Source organism: Camelus bactrianus, chromosome 31 (genome assembly GCF_048773025.1).
Source record: "Camelus bactrianus isolate YW-2024 breed Bactrian camel chromosome 31, ASM4877302v1, whole genome shotgun sequence".
NCBI lineage: Eukaryota > Metazoa > Chordata > Mammalia > Artiodactyla > Camelidae > Camelus > Camelus bactrianus.
In genome coordinates, this window is record NC_133569.1 from 25,909,762 (window position 1) to 25,928,870 (window position 19,109).

Below are 19,109 nucleotides of genomic sequence, written 5' to 3' on the forward strand. Positions count from 1 at the left end.
CCTTCTGACTGGAATTAGGCCTGGACTTAGACCATCGGTTGCCCTACTTCTCAGGCTTTAGGACTGAGGCCAGAACCACACCACTGGGACTCCTGGGTACTCGTGTGCCTCCAGCTTGCTGACCGCAGACCTGGGACTTAGCCTCCACAACCACATAAGCCAATTCCTTATAACGAGTCTCATAATAAATCACACCAGTGGTCCTGAAGGCAGAAGTGCTGACCGGGGGCCCAGGAGGCAGAACATAGAACCAAAGAGGGTTATTCTCAAGTCTTAAGATCTTCTGGAATCTTCCTCACCTTGTTTTGTACTTGGTTGGGACCTGTCCCCCCTCTTTCTCCCTAATTCTCTCCTTCTGCATGGGGAGTGTCTATCCTAGGCCTGCACCATCGTTGCACTTTGGAAGCACATAACTTGTCTGGCCTCACGGGTTCACAGCTGGAGAGGAATTTTGCTTCTGGGTGAATTATAGCTCCGGTCTAATCCATACCTGAATTAGACGAGTCTTTAGACTTTAGAGCTGATGCTGAGTGAATGAAGGCTTTGGGGCTGTAGGTGTGGAATGAATATATTTTGCATGGGAGAAAAACATGAATTTTGGGGGGCCGTGGGCAGAATACTGTAGAATGAATTGTGCCCTCTCAAAATTGCTGTTAAAACCCTAACCCCTGGTGGGCTGGTATTTGAAAATGGAGCCTTGAGGAGGTAACTGGGTTTAGATTAAGTCACAAGGGTGGGCCCCTCATGATGAGATTAGTGTCCTTTCAAGAAGAGACCAGAGAGCTTGCTCTGTTTCTCTGCTCTGTGAGGGCACAGCCATAAGGCAGCCATCTGCAAGCCAGGAAGAGAGATTCACTGGGGAACCAGACTGGCTGGCACCTGGACCTTGGACTTCTAGCCTTCAGAACAGTGAGAAATAAATTTGCGGTGTTTGAACCACCCAGTCTGGGACGTTTTGTTACCGCAGCCCCCGCTGATGAAGACAATCACTTACTACTTACCCCTCCTCCAGAGTCCTCGGTCTCTGCAGTGCTAATGCTGGGACCCCGGATGGGTGCCCCATCATTCAGCTGCTGTAGCAAAATTCCCCACCGATCAGGTGACTTAAACAGCAGACATTGATTTCACACGTCCTGGAGGCTGAGAAGACCACGGCACAGGCGGGTTTGGTGTCTGGTGGGAGCCCCCTTCCTGGGTCAGAGACGGCTCTCTTCTCACTGTGTCCTCACATGGTGGAAGGCTCTGTGGGGCCTCTTTAGAATGACACTGGTCCCATTTCTGGGGCCCCCACCTCATGACCTTCTCACCTCCCCAGGCCCCACCTCCTAACACCACCATATTGGGTATTAGGTTTCATATGCACCTGGGGGGACACAAACATTCAGCCTACAGCAGTGCTGCATGGCTCGGCCACATGGGACAGCACAAACCAGGCGGTGTCCCCAGCATGCATACCGCCTCGTGCTGTCCTGTCTCCTGGGGGACCAGGACCCCCACCCTGTGTCTGGGGAGGCCCAGTTCTTGCTCTGAGCCTGTACCTGCCTGGGAGAATCAGTTGCCTGATGAATTTTTATCAAATTGTGTTTTGACTAGAGAAGGACCTGAAATTCAAATGAATCTCTAGTGAGCTCTTATCCAACAAAAGCTGTTTAAAACATAAAAATCACCCCACATGCTTGGATCCTTTGTAAAAGTCCAGCTTTGCATAATGTAGTTTGCGTGGAACAGAGGGTATCAACCACCAGCTCCCCCCCATGTTCCTCTGTGAGGAAATGACTCAGTGGCTAGAAAAGCAGATCACTTTCCAGGCACGGGCCTGGTACAACCCGACGTTCTGCTCCAAGGGTGCTGACCGTCAGACCTCTGCCTGTGCTGAGCCGCTGCACCAATTCATCTCTAAACTAAGTTAAAGCCTTTGTTCAACCACAGTCGTCAGCTATGGCAGAATGACAGAGCATTGGGGTTATGCATTAAATTACACATTAATATCTGAAAGCTACCCCCACCTTGGAGAGTCACTCTGTCCGAAGCTGGATTCTCAGGCAATAGGCTGGGAGACATGTTTATGGCATATGCCACAGAGAAGCGTCCGATCGCTTTACTCTGTGAATATCACATGCACATTCATAAGGATGAAACCTACTGCCCGGCCCGAAAAATCTCCCCAAATAGTCCTGCCCAAGACTTCCCTACACACGTCACCGCCAATGCATGGAGGTGGACAGGATGCCCCGAATCTCAGGGCCAGTAGCCTCAGTAGTCCTTCTGGTCCTACCAGCCACATAATCCACACTCTCCGCCACGATTTTCACTGGCCTTCATGAATTTCACTGACCCCCCATCATCTTCAGTGACCCCATGATCCTCACTGACCCCCGTGTTCTCATCAGCTCCCTTAGTCATCTGCCGCAGACCTTGGCTTTATTCCCCTTTGAGAATGTCACTTTTGCTGGGAAATGGGCATTTGCATATGGCCTTTCGTCTCCAGATTCCCCACTGGAGTCAAGAATTCGACCTTGGCTTCAAGAAGACACCACTCAAGATCGATTTTCAGAATGTAACTCTTGACCCGGTTGCCCTGCCCCCCCCCACAAAGTTGGTGGTGACAGTGACTCAAGGCTCTGTAAGCATGTGACCAAAAGACACTGTTACCATAAGAAGGGCTCAACATCATTAATGTAACTGCAATCAAAACGAGACAGCATTCAACGCCCACCAGAAGAGCTAAAAATGCAAGACTGACAATTTGAAATGTCGGTGAAAACACAGGCACTGCTGGTGGGAGTGGGATCCAGGGCAACCCCGGTGGGGAAGGTCTGGTCCCTTCACAGGAACTCAAACATAAGCCTACCATGCGACAGAGCAATTTCAGTCCTAGACGCTAACCCAGAGGAGTGAAAAATATGCATCCACAGACAGGCTCCTCCGAGGACATTCACAGCAGCTTTATTCTCAATAGCCAGACACCACCCGGACACCCATCAGGAGGAGGACATACACACAAGCCGTGAGGTGTGTGAACAAGGAGATGCAAAACGGGTCAAGCAACTGACACACTGCACAGCACAGATGACCCCCAGAAACATCGTGCTGAATGCAAGAAGCCAGACACGTAGAATATGGACCCTGTGATTCTGCATCGATTGATTTCTTGAAGAAGCAAAACTAACTGTGGAGGGAAGACAGTCAGCGGCGGCTTCTGGGGTGAGAAACAGAGGACTGGGAAGGAGCATGGGGGACGCTCGGGGCGATGCAGATGGCTGTGGGGCAAGCTCAGGCCACACAGCTGGAAGAACCTGCCAAAACGCACTGAATGGCCCACTTCAGATCTGTGCATCTCATTGCATGAAACTTTCCTCAAAAAAAGAGCTATCCATTAATACTACATTTTACTTAATGATGTACCTGCTGAAGCATTAGGGAGAAAGGTGTTAGTATCTGCAACGTGCCTTGAAATGCATCAAAAAGTAGCACGGGCTGGTGGACGAGGAGAAGAATATATGGATGGATACGTAACAGAGGTGGGTGTGGCAGAACTTTAATGGTGGAGTGTAGCTTGTACAGGTGTTCACTATAACCGTCTCAAATTTTCTGTAGTTCGAACATTGTCATAATGAAATGTTGGATGGAAGGGGACAGACACATCTAAGATGCCTCCTGGTTAGCAGTTTCTTTTCCATCATTGACTTTCCTCTCTACGCTGTCTGCCCAGGTGGCTCCAGGGAAAAGTGGAGGGTGGGCTGCACACACAGTCCTTTCAGAGTGGAACGGGAAAGGGGGTGGGATGGAGTGGGAGGCAGGTGAGAAGGGCACTGGGGGGGTGCCAGCCAGGGTTCGATCGCTGACACAGAAGCAGTAGGAGATCTGTATTAAGAGGTCTGTCATAAGGGGATGATTCACATGGCTTTGGGGTCTCATTGGACAAGTAGGAACTGTGTCAGGTAGACAGTGTGAAAGAGAGGGAACCCCCAGGCAAGGACTGAAGCTGCTGTCAATGGTGGATTTCTTTTTCTTCAGAGAAGCCTAGGCTCTGCTCTTGGGGTCCTTCAACTGATCAGATCAGGCCCACCAAGGTCATCCAGGATAATCCTTTCAGTTGTTACTTAAGGACAATTGATGAAAGACTTTAATCGCATCTACAACCCTCACAGAAGCACCTAGGTGGGTGCCTGCTTGAATAATTGGGGATGTCGCTCAGCCAATCTGATGCAGAAATCTCTGGGAAGCTGTGAGTCAGAGAGCTTTTGTCTCTGTTCTCATTCACCTGCAGGACATGGTGACCATCCAGACATACCTGAGGCATCTCAGCCACACTTTTCCAGTTTCTTAAACAGTCTTCTAACCAGCTTGGGTCAGTATTCACTTGTCTTCCCTGCTGGCTACATTGTTAATGAGTTCAAAATGAACTCAAAAACTCAATGAACTCAAAAACCACAGCACATGAGCCCCGTCTTTTTCATGGGAATTAGTTTTACAAGATGAACCAGCGGAAGCCTCAGGAGCCAGGACCAGGCCAGGATCCCACGGCGTCTGTGGCCACCAGCAGAGGAGAGCCGGGATTTGACCAGCACTCGAAGCAGCTGAGCACAACCCGGGAAGGGACCGTTCTAAGCTACAGGTGTGTCACTCACTGAAAGTCTTAACTTCTCCCTCCCATCTTGTGAGACGACAAGGTCAGTTCCAGGGAATGAGCTCCCCAGCCTTCTCTGTACACCAGACATGGCAACTGAAATGCACACGGCCACTGTCCCTGAAGGAGACCCACAACAGAGGCCCAGCCACTGGTCAGTAAACACGCGGGAAGATGTTCAGAATCATTAGCGATCTCAAAGCACAGAATCAGACCAAGGATACACCGTGAGGGTTTAGGGGAGCAGGCTCTGCTGAGTGCAGACTGGCACAGCTCCTCTGAAGGCAATCTGGTGACAGGCACAAAGGCAGAGCCACGGGAGGTCCTGCCCTCAGCTCGTGGCTGGCTGTGCAGAGGTGTGGCCATGTCATTATTTCTGGGAGCAAAAAAAATGGCTGCATCATAACAACCCCGCACCATGGGGAAGGCAGAAGGCAGTGGGGTCTGCCCCCAACGGACCACCAGCAAGAAGACAGGCAGCACTCACGAGGACGACGTAAATCCACGAGAACGACGCTGGGAGCGGCCAGAGCGCGCAGCATCTTCTGTGAGTCACGCGGCTGTGGACACAAACGTGCGCGCGGATACAACGTCCTCTCTGTCGCCGTCACAGGGGGAGCACTCGAAGAACGTGCAAGAGAAGATGGCAAGCTGCATCTGGGACTGGGATTGTGAGTCACTGCCATCTCCTTTCCAAACATTCTGCGGGGTGGTTATTATTGCTTTTACAATATGGAAGAGAAATTACCAGCCTGTCTAGCTCATTACAGCTTCTTGCGGTTTCATGCCTATGGGATCCCCGAAACCAAACTTCAACTGAGGCCCATGAAACCCAAATTACTTTTTAAATTAACTGGCAGGAAACCTTGAACACATATTTTGCCTCCAATTTGGCTAATAGGAACCAGATGCCAGGCTTCAATCAAACTGCCATTGTCTAGCGGTCTGGCACCCATTTATCCGTTTGCTCACTGAGATAAAAATATTTGACTCAGTTGCACCTTTGATTGGTTAACACCTTGGATACCTGGTAATTGCCTGAGACATGCTCTATGTAATAAAAATGAACGTGCAAACATTAACATGGGGATGGAAGAAATGTCTCATTATTTTTTCCAAAATCAAATGAAATCTGAGTCAAAATCCCTGTCGCACTCGGCTGGTAGAAAACTCAGTCTCTGTCTTCATGGGAACCTCTCCCCAGCTCTCCATGGGGCCACGTGGTGGTCCTGGGAGCCTACTACCAAGCAGATTATTCTGAAAGGTCTTCTGTGTTTTGGTCAGCAAGACTCACTGCTTGTGTGGGTGGACAGCCGTTTCCCACAAAGCTCTGTCAGGGATCTGGGCCTGCCCAGCCCGGCTTCTCATCACAGCCCCTGGGATTCCCTGGGCTGGGAAATGTTTCTTCCTGCAGGGTTAGAGCTTCCTCTTTGTCCCAAGAGCCTGTCCCTCTGTGCCTACAGCCTCCTTCCTGGGAGATCCATGTCCCAAAAAGTCAAGTCTGGTTCTTAAACACACACACACGCACGCGCACACCAAGAAGGTGGAACAGCTGTGCAACTCATTTCCAACCTGAGAACGGCCCTGAGGCAAGGCCTTCGGGGGGATGGAAAAAGAAAATTAGGAAGCCAAAGCAAAAATTGTACTTTCATAAATTATCCAGTGATGCTGGTGGTTATTTTTTCTCGTTAGCACTGCAAACTTGCCCCCCATGCAATGTGCTAACCTCTGGTTAACACGAGTAAGCCGAGCGGCTACCAGCGTTGCTATATTAACCTTGGAAAAGTGAGTTACTCCCTCTAGGGCTCAGTTTCTCACCATGAAATGGAGCTAAATCATAGTTCACCTCAGAAGAATGATGCGGAGAAATGATGGAGACAACGGCGGGGAAAGTACAGCGCTCAGCGCCCCACACAGGACACAATCGGCAACCTTGGAAGAGCCCCTGGGTCCAGCACGAGGCGGCGAGTCCCGCAGGAGCCCCGCCAACTCTCGGTCTAGCAAAGGGAGCTCTGAGAGCGGGCTGTTCCTTGTTTAAAAGCACCCAAAGCGCTAACAAGCAGTTCGTGGAAGAACCGTAACGGGATGACAGTGATCAGAGAAGGCACATTAGAGAAACAGGGTCACCTTTCTCTGCTGAGATTAGCAGGAATGCGGAAGACGGGTAGTGCTCAGGGCTCACAGGATGAGGAGAAAGGTGGGAGTGGAAAGTCAAAGACCCTGTGGGAGGGCAATTTGGCAGCAATTTGACCACAGGAATGCGTAGTTCAGAAATATCTGCACAAGTTCTCAAGGCTACGGGCATGAAGGCAAAAGGAGAGAGCCATTTAGATGTCCATTCACCAGGGATCTTAGTAAATCATGGTTCAGCCATCCTGGGTGATGCCACACAACTCTAAAATGAATGAGAGAAACACACACTCAGGCTTATTCCATTTTCCTCTGCTCACAGACTGACTCATTTCCGGGTTAAAACAGCATCCTCTCTGTGATGCTTAAGTGTGAGTCAACCTGACTGGGTCTCAGGGAGCCCAGATATTTGCTCAAACATTTTTATGTCTATGTCTGTGAGGGTCTTTTGGGATGAGATTAGCATTTAAGTTGAAAGTCTAAGTAAATCAGATTGCCCGCTCTGATTTGGGTGGGCCACATCCAATCAGTTGAAGACCCAAGTTAAACAAAAAGACCAATCCTTCCCAGAGTACGAAGAGATTCTCCAGCAGACGGCCAACCGACTTCACGTGCACATGGGCTCTTCTGAGTTTCCAGCCCGCCAGCTCTCACTGTAGATGTGGACCTGCCAGTCTCCATAATTACATGAACCAACTCCTTATAATAAATAAATATGTATTTTAAATATATATATATATTACATGAGCCAATTACTGATAATAAATAAATGTTTGTGTATACATCCTATTGGCTGTTTTTCTCAAGAACACTGACCAATACACACCCCTTTGCCGTGACTGAAGCACAGAGAAGCTACCACTTTGAATCAACTTGCAGTGTTGACATCCCACCACATCCATGAAGTGGAACCAACAGAACATAAACACTGTACACAAAACACTGCTTTGTCAACGGAAGGACACTGGGAACTGGCCAGAAATGATTCTTTAATTCATGTGCCGCATTTTTGTCATTGAAATCCCTGATTTCTTGGCAAAACTAAATCTCCAGAGCACATGATAAAAGAGTTCATGACCTCCAGGCGTGAGAAGGGATTCCAAGATCACTAACAAGCACGCGCCTGCCCTGAAAAAACCAAAACAGGACAGCGGTTAAGTATCTGGAAACGTAATTCTGCTCCTCCATGCTCGTGACAAGAACACGTATTTGGCCTTTGGGGGTTAGTACAGCAGCCTGGTTATGTTTTTATTAATGTTAAGGGCACACTGAAGAGGAGGAAACCAAAGGAGCAACAGCTTCAGTGAGGATGTTTCCAGATTAGCTTATCTATAAACGAATTAATTTCCTGGGGTCCAGACACCAACAGGCCCCCGTGGTATTAGTGTGGCGAGTGGCTTCGCTGTGATGACGCAGACGTGATTCTCGTGTGCGTGCCTCTTGGTGGGCAGGCGCCCCCAGGGCGAAGCGCTTCCTGAAACTTCCGATGTGCAGCCTTCCGGACGCACTGTGAACAAACTCTCCTCATGGGCCCCAAGGTCCTGTCCGCTTTCCCACCTGAGGTTCCTCTACAGTCTGATCCGTGTTAATCTGGGTGCCTGAAGAGTGATGTTTTGGGAACGATGTTTTTTTTCTGGAAAAGTATAAAGGAGTAGAACTTTTTGGAGTAAAAGGAATGGATTTCTTTCCTGAAAAACGTTTCTCTTCTCTGTGAGCTGCTATTCGTTGGCACATGTGGTACTAAAAGTTTGGGCTTACAGTGACCACTTGGCACTTCAGGTCACCATGAGAGGCCACTGTGAACGGAGGGAATCAGTGATACACAAGAGGCCACGGTGCTGGCTTAATCTGGGCACTTGTGCTGTTACTCACGTCCCAGGTCTACGCCAGTTTCTGCTTTGTCGCTGGCTGGCCGACCTCAGGGGGTGGCTGAACGTCAGCCTGGGAAGGGGAATGTGTTCACGCGTCCATCACGCAGGGCCGGGCACCCAGGAGGACCCACCACACTGTGGTAATATGGTTTCTACGTCCGGTACTTTCAGTCTCCTTTGGTTACCCCTGTAGCTCAAAACGATAAACTGCATTCCCACAGAATTATCACATAAAGCCTTTCCCACGTCTGTTACTTCACCCTGCTGTCCCTGAGGACACACCTGTCTCCTAAAAGTGCAGTGCCGCAGTGCTTTCTTTTGATTCAAGCCATTTTCTTGATTGACCCTATTTGACGTCATCACGGTTTCTCTGTTGAAAGTAAATTAACACGTATTCCAGGAGTGTAGTTACATCTACAGAGAAGAGCAATTCATCAGGTGACCAGTGGAAGGTGCGTTTCTAAAAGATGGAAAGTCCTAGATCCACTCTCTTTCCATCTCATTCAGTCCCGCATTTCATTTTAGGAAACTATAAACTAAAGGGAAACAAGTGTTTTGTGACATCGTGACGTTACTGAGAAATTCAACCACAGACGTAATAAAAGAAAGGCAAATGACAGTGAGACCTTAGTATCTGCCCATCGGATTGGGAATATTTGAAAGCACTGGCCGGTGCTGATGGAGTCTGGCCAGTGCCCACCGCCACGCTGACGCGGGAGCATCCACCGCCCTCCCGCCGGAGACGGCAGGTGGAGGAGGGGCAGCAAAACGTTAACAGGCGTCACAGGGGAACGGACACAGGGTCTCGGGGTGGCTCACAGCAAAAACAGATGTGACAATGGATGAATGTACGTTCATGTACAGCTGAGAAGTTGTGCTCTGCACTGGAATTTGACACAACATTGTAAAATGACTATAAGTCAATAAAAAATGTTAAAACAAAATTTTAACAGGCATCAATTTCTCCCAGAGGATCACTTCTAGAATCCACTCTAAATAGACAATCAGACAAATCTGGGGGGGTGAGTAAATTATTTTCATTGCTATGTTGTTTTACAGTAATCTTAAAAATGGGGGAAAGCTACATCTTAAAACTCAGCTTCACTCTAGATCTCCTCCCACCTTGGTGGTCTAAGCCACAGCCATCCCTAACTCTACACACTCATCCCTCCCTCACCGACAGCCAAGTTCAAGACCCTTGAAAGACTGACATGCCACATCCGGTCTGGCCCCTCCCATCTCCAGTGCTGGCCACTGGCCACGATGGCCTTTTCTCTCCTCCAACAAACAGGAGAAGGCCGCGTCCCTCTCTACCGCAGAGCCTTCTCTGTCCAGAAGGCTCCTCCCCTTTTCGCTTCCAGGTCCACTCCGAGTCCCCCGTAGGTCTTTATGAACCCCATCTCCCCAGACCACTCTAGCTGTGTGCATTATGGCCTTACAGCCCTTCTGCTGTTCCTACAAAGCACTTACATGTTTCATGAAGCTAGGGGGCCATGTCCCTCCTGCCTGAACAGAGTAAATGCTCAGTAAACACCTACTGAAATGATGGCTAAACTGCAGAACGAGGCTTTAAAAATGGTCTTAGCATCAGCCGCATTCCACGCAGGAAGCAGGTGGCATCGGAAGAGGCTCAGCCAAAGGCCACTTCCCCTCCGCAGGCTCGGGCCCACGGCCGTTCTCAGCTGTGAAGGCTCTGCCAGGTGAGTCTGACCTTTCCACCACCTACAGTGGATAAAGAAGAGCCAAAGGGGATTGAAAACAAAACTCAGACTTCTATATCCACCTTCATCCACCCCACAGAAACAAAAATGCAAGGACATGTATGACTCCAACTCCTTGACGTTCTAGAAAAGGCACAACTATGGAGACAGGAGAAAAGTCAGTGATGGCCAGGGGTTAGGAGGGAGAGACGAGGGCGGAGCACCGGGGATTTTTAGGGCAGTGAAACCTCCATACGGTTCTGCACTAAGGGATACGTGTCATTACACATGTGTCAGAACCCACAGGATACGCTACCCCAAGAGTGAACGCTAGTGCAAACCATGGGCGCTGCGTGGTCACGACGCGTCAGTGTGGGTTCACCAGGCGTAATGAACGCCCCACTCCCGTGGGGGAGGTTGACAGTGCAGGAGACTACGCGTGTGTGGGGCCAGAGGTATGTGAGAAATCCCTGTACCTTCTCTTAATTTTGCTGTGACTCTAAACTCTTCTTCAAAAAGTAAAGTTCTTTTTTAAAACTGCGAGGACATAAGCATTTCTTGCAGCACTGCTCCTACTGGCCAAAGGGAGGAACTCAAATGAATGCCTATTAGCAAAGGAATGGTTAACTAAATTCTGGTGCATGCACTCCCCAGCCATCAGACAGGATGAATCACAGGCATATTTAATGACTTCGGAAGATGTCCCTGAGCAATTACAGAGGAAGACCAAGTGCATAATAGGGGAAATTGTTATTATCTCACTTTTAAAACAACAAAGAAAAGCCCTTTGCGCCCATGTTCACACATGCAAGTAGGCATGTGTGCATGAATAGCAGCAGTGGAAAACTCACGTGTGCCATGAAAACCAAAGACCGCGTCCTGTGGTCATACCTGCGTGTGAGGCAAGCAGGGAGCTTGGGGGATAAGGGGGTGAGACAAGGAAAACACAAAAAGAAAATTTCTGAGAAGCAACATTGTGTGATCCATCATCCATGTACTGATTCCAAGTACGTGTGTTTGTATGTATAAAGGGGAAACTTTAGCTTTATATGTTCCACCTCACCCTTGTCTCTCGCATCAGGCTCACAAGACAACGGCAAACTTGTTTTGATTCCTCAGAAACTGTCCTCTCTCTCTGCAAAACGCACAGAAATTGGCCAGATATCATTTCATAAATGGACTTCCAGTGACTGTTTTGGGTAAGAAAACGTTCCTACAGTCAAACTGCCAACTGCCATTTGAATCTCATCAAATGAATTTTTCCCTTTTCTTTCTAGCCTGTGCTTTTCCTCGGAGAAACAACTCTATAAATGTTTAAAATTGGCACTGCTTTTCATGCTAAATAAAGCACGGTTGCCTAGAAAACTGACTCCAGCAAATTAAAAACCAATACACTTCGAGAATTAAAATAGGACGGAAAAAGCTGTGCTGCCCGTATGGAGCTGTCCAGGCAACGCAAAAAAAAAAAAAATCACTATCATAAAAGAAAATTGCAAGAGAATCAGTCACCCTTGCACGAGAAACGTGACTGAGTGAATGAGCAACGTTAACCTCGTCTGTGTCTTATTTAAGCAGCCACAGGGGCAGCTCAGTGCTGATCTGCCGCCTTTGAATTGACCGCTCTCAGCGGCACGTCGTTCAGGACCGTCCCAGCCTGAGGGTGAACTTTTCTAATTAAAGATCCTCACTGAATATCCTGAAATATCATTTCAAAGTTACTTTAGTTTTAAAGCTTGATTCAAGATCCCCAATCCTATCTTAAAGAGTTTAAATACATTTTACGTTTCTGTTATTAACTCTCCAAGGTTAGGGATGTTTAAAAAAAAAAAAAACTGCAGAGCAGAACATGGTTTTTAAAAATTATAGTGGAATGATTGCCTCTCTCTGGCTCTCAGTTCCCAAGGAGTGCACGCGAGCCTCTGGAAGGCGCTGTGTCGTCCCACCGACGGCCGCCCCGGACCGGATCCGGGCTTAGCGAGCCGGTCGATGCACAGGCTGCCCCAGGTCGGCCCCGACGGGTGATCCCCCCGGAGAGCACAGGCCGGGGCGCGGCGGGAAGCAGAAGGCGGCCCTTCCGAATCCCTGAACACACACCCGCCCCCCAGAGCCCGCTGGCGTCCGCTCGCAACGCGACGGAGACCCGGCCGTGGGCTCTGCCGCCGGTAGGACCCCCGGGGCCTGGGCGGCAGCTGCCGTGAGCACGCAGCAGGAGGCAGGCGGCAGGCGGCCTCGCGGCCCGCGGCGGGGCCGGGGCCGAGCCCGCGGGGCAGGCTGCCCCCTGGTGGCCAGTCCAGCCGGTCCGCCTCGGCAACCCTGCGCCCCGGCCGCGGGAGCACGACGACAGGCGCCGCGTGGTCTGGCGTCCGTCCCAGCTGTGCGCGTCCCTGTCGGAGCCGGCGCCTCTGCCTGCTGGCTTCTCCGGGGTCCCAAGCCCCTCGGCACTTCCAGCTCACAGAGGGCGCTCAGCGAGCGCCCGCCGTCTGGGCCTCACAGATGGGCCGCGGCCAGAGAGAACCGGCCGACGGCGCCTCCGCAGGCCCGGGCACTGACGCGGGGCGCCCTGCGGCCCGCTGCCTCCGGAGAACCGCCGGGCCAGCCTCCCCCAGAGGTCCGGTCGGCCCAGCAGCGCCAGGAGCCCCCGCTCCTCTGCGCTGGGCGCACAGAACGTGTGTGTCCCGTGGTGTGGGTCCCCCAGGGCGGCTGACTGAGGGAGACGCGAGTAAACGACACCGCGACTTCCCCAACGTTTTCTAATAAAAAGTTATCAAATTTATTTCAATATCTACTTTCATTTTTAAGTTAAAGCTGTTGGACAATTTTTGTAATTTAAAATTTATCATCAGAGGTGAGGAAACACTAACAAGCTATTAATTACTGACAGCAAATAAAACTAGCAAGCACGCATTTACAAAAGCCATGCTAAGGAGTGAGGAGGTCCGGTTTTACTACTTAAGTGAAGGAAATACCCTTTAGCTCTTTATTTCTAATTATAACACGTTCTCATTTTGACATAATTTACGCTTTTTCACCCAATTACTACTCTGCCAAACAAAATCTGAATTCTCTGCTAGGCTGGGGATGACCTACTGCTAAGTGGGCAACATCTGAGACGTTAAACATACCAGACACTCAGGTCTTTGGCTCAAACCACAGATGCTTTGATCATACTTCGGCCATAACAGGAAAACACCATTTTTGCTGACCACGCAGATAACTGGCATCTCCCCAAAAGGAGCTTTCGTTAGGCAGGGCCACACCGACACGCAGGTGAAAACGAGGTCACGTAGAGTGAAGGGCAGAACCTCTGACACGAACGTCACCAGCTCTCCAGGCCCTGATGCTTGCCTCCACTCCCCCACAGAGAAGCAAGGACCCGAAGGACTCAGAATTCAGTGTCCTCACGTCCCAGACACGAAGCCCACGACTCCTCCAGGCCAGAGCCAGGCCAAGCTTTAAACACGTTCCCATCGTGGGAACTCGACAAGTGCTGCACATTAACCACATGGAGAAAGGTCGCTCCAGAGAGGGTTCATCACGTTCGGACATCGCCCAAAGAGGGCACAGTGCCCGAAGGCCCAGGTAAAGGGGTGCATTCTCCCTGCCCCAGGTTTAAATTGAGGGCTGAGAAGGCCTAATTATCGAGCCCAGCCTTCTCTCCTGCAGCCCATAGTCTGGATTTCACACATTCTTCAGAAGCTCAAAATGAGTCTACGCCAGCTCTGCCTTACCTCCCCTAGCTCCACCCTATACCCGAAGGCTGACTGAAGGGTGGTTTCAGCAGAAGCTAACCTGTCTTCTGGTCCTGCTTTTACTCCACCCTGTCCTCTGGAAAGCGACTAGACTCCCTTGTGCAAGTTCCAGGTAAAGAACATTCCAGCCTTTATCCATGGAAATCTTAGAGCTGGGATGTGCAGGTGAGCCATTTATTGCTTACTGCTAAAGAATCTGGGAGCACTTAACATTCAGATGACAGGTCTCCGTGGGTCTCCTCCTCCCAGTCCCTCCTCTTGACACACCACGATTGTCCCCATGAGGTCAGCCAGGAGCCAGCAGATGCGGCCTTTCCTTCTGTTTCAGAAACTCGCGGCTTGTGCAGCCTGGGAAAACTTGCCCACAGCTGCCTTCCAAGAGCATGGGTGAGTCAGCTCTCTGCCTCCTCCATCAACTGCCCGTTCCCAGAGGAGACGCCCCGCCTAGGGGCAGGCTCAGTGCCCAGGTCGCGGGGATCAGAGACGGGGGAGGGGCGGGCAGCCACCTCGCACAGTCCTGCTGGGAACTCACCAGCACTGAGCAGGCAGAGACAGAGCAGAGCTAGGCTCCCCCGCGAGGCTGCTGACTGAGGACCTCTGTTATCACACTGAACTCTGATGAGCATTTCCCACGAATGAACTGAGTCATCGGTCCCATTCACACTGAGACTTGCAGCACATTGTAGGCACGTAAAATTCGTTTTCTTTTTAATAAAAAAATGTATTTATATTCGTTGTGTGCCAGCCCTAAATTTATACACACTCCTCATTCTAATCCTCATCAAAGCCCAGATAAGGAAACAGAGGCACAAATAGGGGAGGGATCTGCCCAAGTCCCGTCACCAGGAAGGGACAGGGTCTTGTGTCCAGTGCCAGAAGTTCTCCTCTTGGCTACCCCACCACTAATTCTCCAGCGGGTCCTACACGAGTCCCCAGGCCAGCAGCGCCTGGGAAACCTGATTTAGGTGGAACATATTGGCCCCAACCCGTACTTACTGACTCAGAAACTGGGGGCTGGGCCCAGAAGCCTGTGTTCGAACAAGCTCAGCAGATGATCCCGACGCAGCTGGGGTCTGAGGGCTGCGGGACTCAGCCTCTGCAATGGCGTTCTTCACTCTGAGGGTTTCAGGGGAGTTCTTGGTCAAATATCAGAAGCGAGTTGCGAGGGTCCTTCCCGGGAAGAAGCTGGTAAACAGCTTCCCTCTCTAGGACACTGTGTGCAAGATTCAGAACTCTAACTATATATATATATATATGTTTATGACCATTCTCATAAGAAATACACTCACGCTGTGAAAACAGCACTTCCCTTGGAAGGAGGTTTATGTGAATGTGGTGATCAATCTGAGAGAATGCAGACAAGAAGGGTCAAGAATCACCCTACGCTTGCTGTCCCAGGCCAGGCCCTCTCTTTCCATCTCACTCCCACCCAAGTACAACCAAGCTTGTCTCTCATCTAAATGTACCCTTGTCTCCTAGCTCGTCCAGCCCTGAAACCCCATTCAAGGTGTTCTCCATGTTGAAACCGGACTGATTTTTCTGAAAAATATGAGCTTGCTCCAAACCCATAAACGATTCCAATACCGCTTAGGACAAAGGCTAAAACGCGTAACAATTGTACGGAACCACAAAACACCCCGAGCAGCCAAAGCAGCCTCGAGAAGGAAGAGCAACGCTGGAGACGTCACACTTTCTGGTTTCAAACTACACGGCAAGACTATTACTCAAAACACTGGGGTACTGGCTTTAACAACAGACACATCCGTCAGTGGAGCAGGTTAGAAACCCCAGAAATAAACCCACGCATACACAGTCAACGAATTTCTGATGAGGAGCCAAGAATATACAACAGGGAAAGGACACTGTCTTCACTAAATGGTGCTGAGAAAACTAGACGGCAACATGCAAAAGAGTGAAACCAGATTCCTGTCTTAAATACACACAAAAACCAACTCAAAATGAAGTGAGGACTTAAAATAAGGCCTGAAACTGTAAAACTCCTAGAGGAGAATGCAGATGGTAGGCTTCTTGGTATCAGCTTGCCAGTGGCTTTTTTGGATTTGACACCAAAAAGTAAAGGCAATAAAAGTGAAAACAGACAAGTGGGGCTGATGAAGGGAGACGCTCCCGCACAGCAAGGGAGCCAGCGGCAGATGAAGAGCAAACTAACGGGATGGGAGCCAGTATCTGCAAATCACAGATCTGATAAAGGGTTAATATCCAAAATATATAAAGCTCTCACACAACGCAATTACAAACACAAAAGCGATCTGATTGTAAAGTAGCCAGAGGAACAGAACGGATACTTTTCCAAAGAAGTCATACACCTGGCCAGCAGGTGCTGGAAAGGCATGCCGCTTCATCAGGGAGATGCAGATCAAACCACAGTGAGACGTCACCTCACACCTGCAAGGACAGCCGTCATCAAAAAGACAAAGGATGACATGTGCTGACAAGGATCTGGGGGAAGGGGACCTTGCAGGCTGTGGTAGGAATGTAAATCCGTACAACTACTATGGAACAGCACGTCGCTCCTCAAAAAATTAAAAGTAGAACCACCATGTGATCTCAGCAACCCCACTTCTGGGTGTTTATCCAAAGTAAATACAGTAGCATCTCAAAAAGACAGCACACTTCCATTCTTGTCATAGCACTGCCCGCAGCAGCTTAGGGAAACAACCTGAATGTCCATTAGCGCACGAATGGATAAAAGACATTGTATGTATATTGCAACGATATGGGTGGAACTTGAGGGCATTATGCTGAGTGAAATGAGCCAGAGAAAGACAAAGACTGCAAGGTGTCCTGTATATGAGGAACCTAAGAAGGAAGGAAGGAAGGAAGGAAAGAAAGGAAGGAAGGACGAAGGAAGGAAGGAAGGTAGGAAAGAAGAGAAGAGAAAAGAAAAGAAAAATGTCAAACTCCTAGAAACCAAGAGTATGAAGTGGCTGTCAGGGGCTGGGAGCTGGGGGAGAGCAGGGTTGGGTAGGAGAGTTTGATAAAAGGGTGCAAACTTCCAGCTATAAGATGAAGACACTCTGAAGAGCTAATGTGTAACATGATGAGTACAGTTGATAACACCATACTGTACAACTGAACTTAAATGTTCTCTCTCTCTAACACACACACACAAAGAGAAATACATGAGGGGATGGAGGGAATCCCTTCACAATGTCTATGTAGATCAAATCACCAGCAGGTAAGCTTTAAATCTATCTTACAATTTTATACATCAATTATACCACAATAAAGCTGAAAAAAATTTTAATGCCTGACAAGACCGCTGAAGAAGGCAGGACATGATCTGCTCGTGCCTTTACCCCCAAAGACACTTAATACAACTCTTCTTTCTGTTTATTTGTTCCAGTCACAGTTTCTCACTCTCTCAAAGGCACAAGGACGGACATACTCAGGTCCTTTGCACATGCTCATCTCTCTTCTTTAAATGCTTTCTCTAATAACTCTTTAATCCGTTCATATCCTTCAATATTCAGCTCAAACATCACTTCAGGAAACCTTTCTGGATTCAACAGGAAATGTACAATATCTGACATCCAAAGATAGTAGGCACGCAAGGAAGCAGGAAAACATGCCACAAAATGAAGATTAAAAATCAACCAAGTTAAACTGAGCTGAGTGCTAGCATTCGCAGAGAAGAACATTAAGCAGTTGTAACTGTAATTCAGGTGTCCAAAAACTTAATAGAGACATGGAAGGTATTTGTTATTAAAGACCCAAATTGAACTTCTAAACATGAAAGCTAGGTGTCTGTGATGACAAATACACTAGGTTAGATGAATGGCAATCAGGTACTGGAGAAGAAACTTGAAGACATAGCGATAGAAGCTATTCAAAAAGGAACAAAAGGGGAAAATAATTTAAAAGGGAAGAGCAGCCATGGGTAGGTGGGCACATTCAACCAACCCTCATGTTTCTTGTGTGAAGGTCTCATTCAGCTCCTTTCATCTGGGGGTACAGTTTCATCAAATAATTTTTAGTCATTATTTCTTCAAACATTTTCTCTACTATCTCCCCTACTTATCCTTTTTAGAGACTCTAAATAATTTGCATATAAAATTTTGAAACGTAAAGGAAGTTCCAGGCAGAAGGAAGATAACACCAGATGAAATACTAATTTACACAAAAGAATAAACAGCACTAAGAAAAGCATCCACATTGGCAAATACACACACAAAAAAATTCTTATTATTTAAATCCCTTTAAAATAAAGTTGTTTAAGCAAGACTAATACCCATGTATTACAGAGTTCACAACACACATAAAAGTAAAATGTGCACCAACAATGTCACAAAGTCTGGGCGAGTGGAAGGGAGGATAACGTCTCCTCCTGGAAGCTTCTTACACTGAAAGTGAACGTAACATCACTTGAAGACACTATGATACGTTAAAGATGCACATTATAAACCATAAAGCAACTAACAAAATAATGGAACAAGGAGTTACAGCAATTAAGACAACAAAGCGAATGAAACAGAATCATTAAGAAATCCAGTTAGTCCCAAAAAGGCAAGAAAAGAAGGACGGCGTAGCACAGAACAAACAGGACAAGTAGAAAGCCAGTGGCAAGGTGAAAGGTTAACCCTAACCACATCAATAATCACATCAAATGGCTTACACAACCCAATGAAAAGCCAGAGATCTTCATGCTGTCAAAAAGCAAGAGCTAAGAAACACAAGAAATTCTCTTTAACTATAAAGACACAAAATGACTGAGAGGATCATGAAATATACAGCATGCTAACACCAGTCAAAGAAGACTGGAGAGGCTGTATTATTACCAGGCAAAGCAGGTTTCAGAGTCAAAAATACTGTCAGGGACAGAGAAGGAGGAATTGATAATGACTTTATATACTTTTATATTGCTTGACTTTTTTTCAGTGAATACATGTTCTTATTTAGTACTTTAAACATTCAATAAAATAGATCGTTCAGTCCTAGAGAATGCTCCATGTGTTCCATTTATATGGAATCACAAAAGACCCAGAATTGCCAAAATAACACTGAAGAA

At 48.4% G+C, this 19,109-nt stretch overlaps 1 long non-coding RNA gene across 4 annotated transcripts in view; it reads right to left on the minus strand.

Annotated features, from left to right (window-relative positions):
* The window catches only part of LOC105065417 (uncharacterized), a 54,032-nt gene that overhangs the window by 24,615 nt on the left and 10,308 nt on the right, over positions 1-19,109 (minus strand). For all 4 annotated transcript variants that reach the window (XR_012503499.1, XR_006723192.2, XR_834942.3 and 1 more), the window contains one exon: positions 15,077-15,196. This is a non-coding gene — a long non-coding RNA (uncharacterized LOC105065417). The remainder of the gene's footprint in view (positions 1-15,076; positions 15,197-19,109) is intronic.